At 37.3% G+C, this 10,940-nt stretch overlaps 1 pseudogene; it reads right to left on the reverse strand.

Moving 5' to 3' along the window:
* LOC107571516 (CAP-Gly domain-containing linker protein 1-like) overlaps positions 1–10,940 on the reverse strand; it is a 52,969-nt pseudogene that overhangs the window by 33,627 nt on the left and 8,402 nt on the right.

Here is a 10,940-nt window from a genome sequence, read left to right on the forward strand (position 1 = left end):
TTGAGACGACATTCATGATCTAATGTTCCATTATTTCACAAGAATACATGTAAAATAAGCAGAAAAATCTACGTTCAAATGTATCATATGTTAACTAAAATGAATGACTATTAATGCTACTTCTTTACTTTCTGTTTGTTTTAATAAACTGTAAATTAAAAAAAAGATTAATCCTTAAAATTAAAGTTACAAAGTGATTTAGTCAAGAGCAGTGAGTGATCTTCACTTTGTCTTTTGTTGTTTGATTAACATTAATGACAGGCTTTATTAGGCTGCTGTCCCTTTAAGACTGACTGCACGGATCTGATACACACAACGGTTTTCTTTCTCAACAACTGCTTACATTCACTTAAGACAAGACCGACTGCGTTTATGAAGATACTAACCAGGACGGGCATTTTGACATCATTTAGTGTGCATTTGGCCACTTGAGCACAATAAGCAGAGAAAAATAATGTTTGAGCGGCTTTGTATGCACGCGTGCGTGCGACTATCGAATGGTTTAAAAAGACTTTTAAAAAATATGTGCAAATTATAGTTTTGTGATGATGCAACACTGGCCCAATTAGGCACGTGACTGTGAACCGTCCCGAAACATGAGCGAAAGTCTCGCATCGCAGCGTCTCGGCCCGCCACAATATCAACACTGACTGCCACAAATAGTTTTTCCAAAAGGCTTTGACTTCAAAATCAAAACGCAGCACGGGTGATTTTATATACTAATAGAAAAGTGTTGATGTCATTTTCATTTAATCGTTCCTATAACGCCTGATAAAGTAGCGTTCATGAGCGCAACGCTGCTTTGTTTACAGCCGTTACCTGGGAAACCGCTCTATTTCTGCTGCTCCTAAAGCGCCTCCTGCTGGCAGAGAACGAATTTGCGCTTTCAATAAGCCCGTCTTCTGTTTTATATTTACATTATATATTTCCCCCAGGGGAAGTGCTGCCACACATAGAGTGCAAGTCTGTGGGAAACACTCTACATGCTAATATTAAATACATGTTTGTGGGAATTTCCCGCATTTTAGTAAAACTAGGCGAAATATGCACGCTCCCACACCAAAATTCAGGACCTGATTAAACAAATATATATCCTATCGTACAGAGATTTGTGAAATACATTTTTCTAAAACCTTCTGGGTTTATTGATTTTTCCAAAACTTTTCCAGGCCTGGAAATTGCCCGCAATTGTGTTTGTAATTTGCTTCTTTTTCTTATTTTTAGTAACAAAAAAATAAATAAAGAAATAGCTATATCGAGACATATTTTTATCGCAAAAAACTAAATTTCTCATACCGTGAAATAAGGTTTTGGTCATACCGCCCACCCCTACTTGAGCTTATAGAAAATTACAGAACATTAACAGAAAAAACATTTGTTGCATTGTTTTTCTACACTTCAACGACCCCTTATTCCTTACTCGACACAAATTAAACAGAGAAAGACGAAAGCACCGCTGGCTCTGACCTGCTCCTGGCCGTCTCTCAGTATGGAGAGCTCCTGCTCCACTTCTCCCACATGACTGTTTGCTTTGGCCACCTCGGCTCTCTCCAGGTCACGCTCGGTGAGGAGCTGCTCGATGTGCTGCTGCTTCTCCTTCAGTGCCTCCTGGAGTGCCGTAGTGCCAGAGACCTTCCTCGCATACCTTGCAGACGTCTCTGTCAGCTTCACAGAGAAACTCGTTCAGGCTCAATATTCTCTCAGATATGACCTTCTCTCTAAAGCTGGACTCACTTATGTTACTGAAAGGTCACCTTGAAATTTTTACCAAGTAGCCATATGCTATTCCGAATGCATCCATTTATGCATTCTTTTGATTAGAAAGCAAGTTATCGAGTAATTCATTTGGATTTTGTGCACACACAAAACAGAAATTTAACTAGACCTGATAGTTGCAACTTGCAAAGTTTGACGTGCATCTGATAATCAGTCTAGGAATAGTTAGGATGCTTTTCAGAAAATTACAAATGCACGGATGCTGAGTAAATGTGCTGATTATAACGAGCGTGATTTGGGTAGAAAGCAGGCATTTGCCTAAAGAACACATTCATGAGCTGGGTTCCCTGAAATGCTGTACACTAAAACAGCGCAGCTGATCAGTGAATTTGTTCATGGGACACTGGTCTATCCGTTTGAGACCTGGCTGGTCAACTGGCTCAACCCATCGCTCGAGTTTGCCAATGTTTGCCAAAAAACAGCTGATGGGAAAACCCAGTCTGGGAAACGATTTTGCAATTGCATTTTGGTGCTGCTAACATCACAGAAATTGCATATTTTGGCCCTGTTAAGCATGCTAGAGCTATGTAACCGAAGATAAGTGCACTCACCAGTCCTGTTCGGCTGGGGTTGCAACTAGTAGACGAGGCCACGGAGCTCATGGAGCTGATGGAGGAGGCGCTGGGGCTGCGCTTCAGTTCTGATGCCGTGGTTGCAGCTTTGCGCACAGTGCTCTTTGCCTTGGCCGTGGTGGTGGAGGGAAAACCTATCCGAGTCACCTTGTGCACTGGTGCAAACAGACCATACTTGTGCTGACACTGGAAATACCTGATGACACAGACACACACAAATCCGTGCATGAAAACTCTGGGCATTCTGATAATGCACGTCTCCTACACGGAGGGCGACTGAAAGGACAGGCCACAGTACCTGGTTCCAGCCACAGCACCATCGTTCTTTCCCAAGGGCTCGTCCAGCTCAACTCCACACCACTCACCCTTGGCAAACTCCGTCTCGCCCAAGAAACGCACTGCACCAGCTTTCGAGCCAGCAACCTGTGAAGGAAACAAGGACTTAACATGCATTCTGAGTAGGGATGCACCGGTTGACCGGCCGGTAGGGATGGGCGATATGGGCTTAAAAAAATGTATCACGATAATTTCTGATACTTATTGCGATAACGATATCAATGATGATAATTTAGGGAATCCTGTTTTTTTAGAGAAAAGTGTTATCTTTCCTATTTTTACCCAAAATAGAGTGTTGTGATCAATACACACGTAATTTAATGACTGTATTAATTAATACTGGAAGCCGGAGGGCACCCTTGCGCAGAAGCTCCACATATGCATAGTAGAAGTAATGCTCCAGGAAATCCCTAATATGGACAGAGGTATCCAGTGATCGCTGTAGCTCAATAAAACGCAGATTTTAACTGAAGAAACCTGAAGACAATAAACATGCGATTGCACAAAATATATAGTACTGGTGTTCTTCAAGCAATCTTGGGTATTTGTATAAGGATAAAGTATATTTTTATAATGCAATGCTAATCGACATAGCCTTTACCACTGCATATAATGCTATAAAATAGTATGATTTCTGCCTTATTCTGTGATACGAAACCACGTCTGATCACAAAAATAACATTTTTAAAACACTCGACTGTTATGAAGTTAATATGGAGAAAAAGCACGTCAATAATATCTTTGTTGGACAACAGGTTTGTAAACGACTCATACACATGTAAAACTGTGTCGCACACGTGCTGCTGTAGTACATTTACTCAAGGCTCAGACCGATTTTTGTCACACTGTACAGCCCTATCCAAACCTGCTCAGATTGTAGAAGGAGCTGCTCAATTTCTGACCATCATCGCCCGCTCCCGTGATTTTTGTGTCCAGTCCCGCAAACATATATGGCATATAATTTTGGCACATCATGGGGCCGCTATCAATATGCAAAGTATTTAAATCTCTTTTGAATGAGCGCTCACTGTTCACTTTCACAATGCTGAGCTCATCAACAAATATCCGATCTTCCTTTACACAGAGCGTGTGTGATCACGAAATCAAAAGTGAAAGTGAACAGCGAGCGCCCATTCAAAAGAGATTTAAATACTTCGCATATTGATAGCACAGCTATTAACGGCTCGCATTGGATGCAGGGAAGTCAAGTCCGCGGTTTTTTCCATGCAATTGGGTTGCTTAGATTACATTTGACTGAAATCTTATCTATGATAAAACTGCACTCGATGTTAAGTTTTCTGATGGAGGGTCACTGGTAGGAAGCTTTTTAGCTGTGTTTTTGATCAATATGCATAACAGTGACTGTAAAATATGTATTTTAGCTATGGAAATGACCTGTTTGGCCTGTTAAATACTAAATAAACATCTTGTTTATCTATACTTGTTGCTGTATTTATAATGCCTACATAAAAATATGAGAAGCAAGTAAACAGCTTATTTATTTGTATTGTTTTTATTTTAAAATTAGGCTATATCATAGGGCTGCACAACTTGGCCAAATAAATATATTGTGCTTTGTATGTCATATATTGCAATTTGAACTGACACATCTCATTTCATATGAAACGGTCTCATATTTTTACTGCCGAGACACAAAGAACAGCAGACTCTGAAGCTACGTGAAATAGTTGCTTCACACTCGAGTTCACTTTTCACAAGAACCAACTAACACTACAAGTTACAATGCAAATATTTATCTTAAATTCTTCCGTTTCAATCATTCAAACCCTCAAGCTTTTAATATGTCAGATCCTTAAACTTTCACACCACCGGTCTTCAGTGTCACTTCTAATATGTGTCCCTGCAGCACAAAAGCAGTGTTAAGTCGCTGGGGGATATTTGTAGCAATAGCCAACAATACATTGTATGGGTCACAATTATACATTTCTCTTTTATGCCAAAAATCATTAGGATATTAAGTAAAGATCATGTTCCATGAAGATATTTAGTAAATGTCCTACTGTAAATATATCAAAACTTAATGTTTGATTAGTAATATGCATTGCTAAGAACTTCATTTGAACAACTTTAAAGATGATTTTCTCAATATTTAGATTTTTTTGCTCCCTCAGATTCCAGATTTTCAAATAGTTGTATCTCTGCCAAATATTGTCCGATCCTAACAAACCATACATCAATGGAAAGCTTATTTATTCAGCTTCAGATGATGTGTAAATCTCAATTTTAAAAAATTGACCCTTATGACTGGTTTTGTGCTCCAGGGTCACATATTATACTGATTTCTGAAGATCATGTGACACTGAAGACTGGAGGAATGATGCTGAAAATACAGCTGCTCATCACAGAAATACATTACAGTCTAACAGAGATTCACATAGAAAACAGTTATTTTAAATTGTAATAATATTTCATATTATTACAGTTTTTACTGTATTTATTGATCAAATTAATCTCAATGATTCCAAATGTTTGACAGGTAGAGGATCTAACATGTTAGAAGCTCAAGGGTTTGTTATAACTGTTGTCATGATTATTCATGATATGATTTATATTAATAATGCATTATAAATACTGTACAGGCTTCACAGAAATGGCCCATTAATCCTAACATGCATAATGAGTATAAAATAGCTTGTGAAATGCACTCACCAGCACTCGATCGTTGATCTTCAGCTCCCGATCTCCCTTCTTGACCGAGCCGCACTCTGACAGGTTGGACACGGACTCGCTCTTTGACCGCGCCAGCTCTGAGGCTGCAGTAGTGGTTTTAGCAGGTTTCTTGGTTGAAGCAGACACTGGTGTAGCAGAAGGGGTGGGTGATGCAGCACGGGACGGAGGAGAAGTCATCGTGTCGTCCGCCTCGCCTTCTGTGCGTGAAAGCTTGGAGGGCCGTGTGAAAATACCCTGTAGCGCGTCGCACTGAAAGTAGCGCACACCTGACACCGAGCCATCGTTTTTCCCAATCGGCTCGTCAAGCACAATTCCAGCCCACTGGCCCGGAGCAAACTGGGTCTCTCCTAAAAACTGAACAACGCCCGGCTTGTTGCCATTCACCCAGACACGATCGCCGAGCTTGAACTGCTCTCCTGCATCTTGAGCTTCGGCTGAGGATTTGTCAGCTTGAGTTGGTTTAGCAGCACCTGATCCAAAGGAAGAGAAGAAAACGGCTTTGTTCGGAATCCAAAAATGCACTTAATACTCCTACAGCATGCAGTGTGTGCACAGAACACCTGAAAGACCAACCACGATAACTACTCAAAATGTTTAGCATTGCATAACGCTTAACGTTTCACTTAACTGTGAGCATTACACAGAATACAGTACAATAGTATTCTATTCCTAACATAACCAGCTATGACTGAGCTACTTTGGAAGCAATGTTATTATATACACTACCACTCAAACGTTTTTGAAATGTACGATTTTTTATGTTTTTAAAGAAGTCTCTTCTGCTCATCAAGCCTGCATTTATTTGATCCAAGATACAGCAAAAGCAGAAATAATGTGAAATATTTTTAAAATAACTGTTTTCTATGTGAATATGTGTTAAACTGTAATTTATTCAGAATCAGTTTATATTCATCTATTTTATTCGACTATTCGATTTTTTTAAATCCTCGACTTCATTTTGCTCGCGTCGACTAACCGGCAGAATACCGGAAGTGACGCATTTCACGGACGAGAATCCATAAAACACATTATTAGACCGTTTCCCAAGGCTGCATGATATATTAAATCATTTAAAAATCATAATTAAGCATAATTGTGAATTCACAAACGCTACGATTTAACTGAATAATTATATGCGATGCAGTTCTAATACGGTATATGCGCTTGAATTATTTACATGCGTGTAGGTTAAGTACATGCGTCACACAGCGGCTCCGTTCACAGGAACCGTTATCATTCACACGTGTGTGGAGCGTCTCAAACTCCATCTCTGCATGTTGTTGAGCGTTTGGTTTTATTATAACCTTCATCTGGGAACACAACATGCGCCACTTCATCAGATTTGTAAGGTAAATCATTTATAAATCTACACAAACTCAGGAGAATACATAACGGTTTCAGAATAAAAGCTCGAACCCTCACTCTTGAGTTTACACGTTTTGGTGTCCACATATTCTTTTAGTTACAGTGGCTATAGCATCTCTGTCCTAAATAAATGACCAAATATTAAAGATTAAGTGGACATTTGAATGAAATGGCGCTTGGTCAGTATTAAACAAGGTTTAGATCGCACAGTAATGTGTAAAAACAATCACCAGGCCGCTGGCGCCCCCTGCAGGCCTTTGTTGTAATGCGTGATGTACATTAGCTCTACTGTTTATAATACATTATGTATTTTAACAGTTTTGTTCAATAAAACTTGCTTTTGATACTTTATTTGAACTAATTATTATTGCCTCATTGCTATTATATACAGTATGTATTTTAAGTCACTTTAAAGGCTATTGTTCACTTACATCTATTTTTATTACCACAAAAAAAATTATTATAATTATAGGGCACTATGAAATCCATTTTATTTCCAAATTCATTTTTTTTCCATTTTCATTTTTCTATACTCTGTTTTAATGGTTAAATTTAATGTTATTTATCTATCAAAAAGCCTGTCTAAATAATTGAGTTTTACAGTTTAATCTTGACCAAATTCTGTTTTCCATTATTTTCTGGATTCCATTTTAATGGTTGCATTAAATTTTAATAATCAAAAACATCCACAATTAATTGATTTGGAGGGCCGTGTGAAAATACCCTGTACCCTGTATTTTAAAAAATTAAACTAAAAAATAAAATAAAATTCAGAAATACTGCACATTTACATTTGTCATTCTGGTAAACACTCCTTTAAGAAGTGTTTTTTGATTATAACTGTATTATTAGCATTCTTACTCTATATCTGGACGATGAGACGGACACCTGCTTCTTGCACTCTGTGTTGCACTTTACTTTTGCTTAAAAAAAAAGGAATTCATAGACATTTGGATTTCATTTGGTTTAATAAAACAGTTTAATAAAATATCCGTAAGTAAAATTGTATTCTGTTTTCCATTATTTTCTGGATTCCATTTTAATGGTTGCATTAAATTTTAATAATCAAAAACATCCACAATTAATTGATTTGGAGGGCCGTGTGAAAATACCCTGTACCCTGTATTTTAAAAAATTAAACTAAAAAATAAAATAAAATTCAGAAATACTGCACATTTACATTTGTCATTCTGGTAAACACTCCTTTAAGAAGTGTTTTTTGATTATAACTGTATTATTAGCATTCTTACTCTATATCTGGACGATGAGACGGACACCTGCTTCTTGCACTCTGTGTTGCACTTTACTTTTGCTTAAAAAAAAAGGAATTCATAGACATTTGGATTTCATTTGGTTTAATAAAATAGTTTAATAAAATATCCGTAAGTAAAATTGTAGATTTTTTTTGTGTGGGAAATTAATCGTTTAGATTAATCGATAAATTAGTCGATAGATTAATCGAAATAAAAAGTCATTAGTGGCAGCCCTAATTATTATTATTATTATTATGATGTTGAAATGCTGATCTTCGGATCTTTCTAATCATGAAAGAAACCTGAAAAAATGTACTCAACTGTTTTAAATGTTAATAATAATAATAATAATAATGTTTCTCGAGCAGCAGATCAGCATATTAGACTGATTTCTGAAGATCATGTGACACTGAAGACTGGAGGAATGATGCTGAAAATACAGCTGCGCATCACAGAAATACATTACAGTTTAACACATATTCACATAGAAAACAGCTGTTTTAAATGGTAAAAATATTTCACAATATTACTGCTTTTGCTGTATTTCTGATCAAATAAATGCAGGCTTGGTGAACAGAAGAGACCTCTTTAAAAACATAAAAAATCTTACAGTTCAGAAAGGTTTGAGTGCTAGTGTGTGTGTGTGTGTGTGTGGTCAGACGTGATCTCACCGACAGAAGGAGGGGTCTTCGTGACCCCAGCAGCGGCTGGCCTGCTGATTCTGCTGGGTGCTCGGAGTCCAGTGGGTTTGGCTGTGCTCATTGTTGCTCTGAAACGGTCCGTCTATATTTGCACGTTTACTCTCCAACAAACATTGACCGCTGAGGCTGGAGCAACAGTGCGGGGAAAAAATAAAATAAAAACAAAGTGAAGGAGAAAAGGGGACGGCGATGTCTGTGGAGAGAAAGAAAAGAGAAATATATCCGCATGTCTTGCTTTCTGCCATTTCAGTAATTTCATGCAACACATTGTTTCACCGATCTGTTAATGCGGCTGAAAGTGTAAAGCCTATTTCACACTGCACACGTAAGCAACAGAGGTTATGCACAACAGACTTCTGTATTCTGTTCACCGGGTCTCGTCGCTTCCGGTTCAAGCGCTTTGCAGATGCTTAGTTAAATATGAAGCAGTTTTACTCCAGATGCCTTCAAAGAAGATACCAATGATGATCATCATAACCAATGTCCATCACATGTGCGGACTGATATCTAAAGGTTTTTATTTTTATTCTTGAATAAAACGTCAACAGCAAAAACAGCGATATACCCTATATGCAACAGCTGAAATAAAGCACGTGGCTCAGTGATTCACAGGGACGGGAATCAACTCTCTGAAACACTGAATCAAGAATCGATTCCAAAGGAAATCGACGACTCTTTAACAGCCTTTTCCAGTATCTCACTTGTCCTGTCGGATGATTCCTTTCAACAAATCCGTTCAAAAAAAACAATCGCAGCCCTTCTTTCACACTGTTGTACAATGATGTCCTTACTTATGCATTTCTAGCAACTCATTCTCACGTGCAAGTCGCTTTGGATAAGTGTCTGTAGACTGAACCTGAAAAAACACGGCAGCAGAGTGTGGTATCTTTTGCACTTTTGCAGCAATATCAATATGAGATGAAATGCTTATCAAATCAATTCAAACGGCAATTTATGGTAAAATAACACTGATAAGTAGATAAGAAGTTAGACTTTTTCTTACCTAAGACACATTATGGGAAGCATTTAAATATGATGTACTTTTTAAATTTAATTAAAATTCTAAACATTAATAATATACTATGAATGCATTTAGAAAATGCAAAATCAAATCATTAATCAAATGTGAATTTAATTAAATTTCACTTTGAATGTAATTGAAGTAGCCTAATCTTTATCATTTAACAAAAAAATATTATTATTTATTTAAATGCTTTGTCACATTGTATAAAATCAATAAAGAATTACTAAATAAAATACTATATTGTTCTGAAATTCTATTTATTTCTACATAAGCAAAGCAGCGCAAATGTAACAAAAACTCTGACATCTTGCTGCAATCAGTCCAAACTGATACTAAAGTAATAATATAGTAATAATAAATAAATAACCAGACAGTTATTGTAGGGCTGTCAAAATGACTGAAAAACTACATTCGAATTTTCTACTTAAATTTGATCCAAATTCAAATTATATTCTAATTTAAAAGGCATAATTTCAGTTAGGGTGAAGAAATGCTTTCGGCTTCTCTCCTGAGGCCACAAGAGGGCGCATCGAGCAAAATATTACTAACGCGCGTTTCTTCAAAGCGTAATAAAATAACACGACTATCTTTAAAATAAAGTGCATAATGTTTAAAATCATGTTTATAAACCATGCAGAAATAATAAAGTTGCTTAAACAATTAGAAGAAGAAAAACCAGCACCATGCGTGTATGTGTAGTTTAACACAAAGGGCCGAAAACCAATCACAAAGAGTCGGCGACTTTCTTTATTTAAAAACATGAGATGCAGTGGGATGTAGCGGTGTGCGATATATATTGTCTGAGATAATATCCTAATTGTTGTTTTAATGATGTGTGATTTGACATTATCGAGTATTTTGCAAAAACCATTCAAAACACCGCTACAGAGCGCACGCTTACATCACGTGAAGCGTAGACTAGTGCGCGTGCGCATTTAGTGTGTTTTCCTTCACTGCGTGATTCAGGCTATTAAAATGCATTTAGAATGATCACAAATTCAAGACATGATGGCAGAAAATCTACACATTTATACCACTTCATAGTTACTCAATTTCACACGAAGAGTGCCGTTTTTCTCCAAAAGTGACCGTGATTACAAATGTGACGTTGAATTCAATAAACAGTAAGTTAATTAAGAGACTTACGTTTTAGACGCCATATTGCTTGTTTTTGCTCTGTTTCACCAACAACAATCATCCCGAATACAGCCACAGCGCTGTT

This window comes from Sinocyclocheilus grahami, unplaced genomic scaffold, assembly GCF_001515645.1.
Source record: "Sinocyclocheilus grahami isolate Dianchi unplaced genomic scaffold, SAMN03320097.WGS_v1.1 scaffold1606.1, whole genome shotgun sequence".
In the NCBI taxonomy this organism is placed as follows: domain Eukaryota; kingdom Metazoa; phylum Chordata; class Actinopteri; order Cypriniformes; family Cyprinidae; genus Sinocyclocheilus; species Sinocyclocheilus grahami.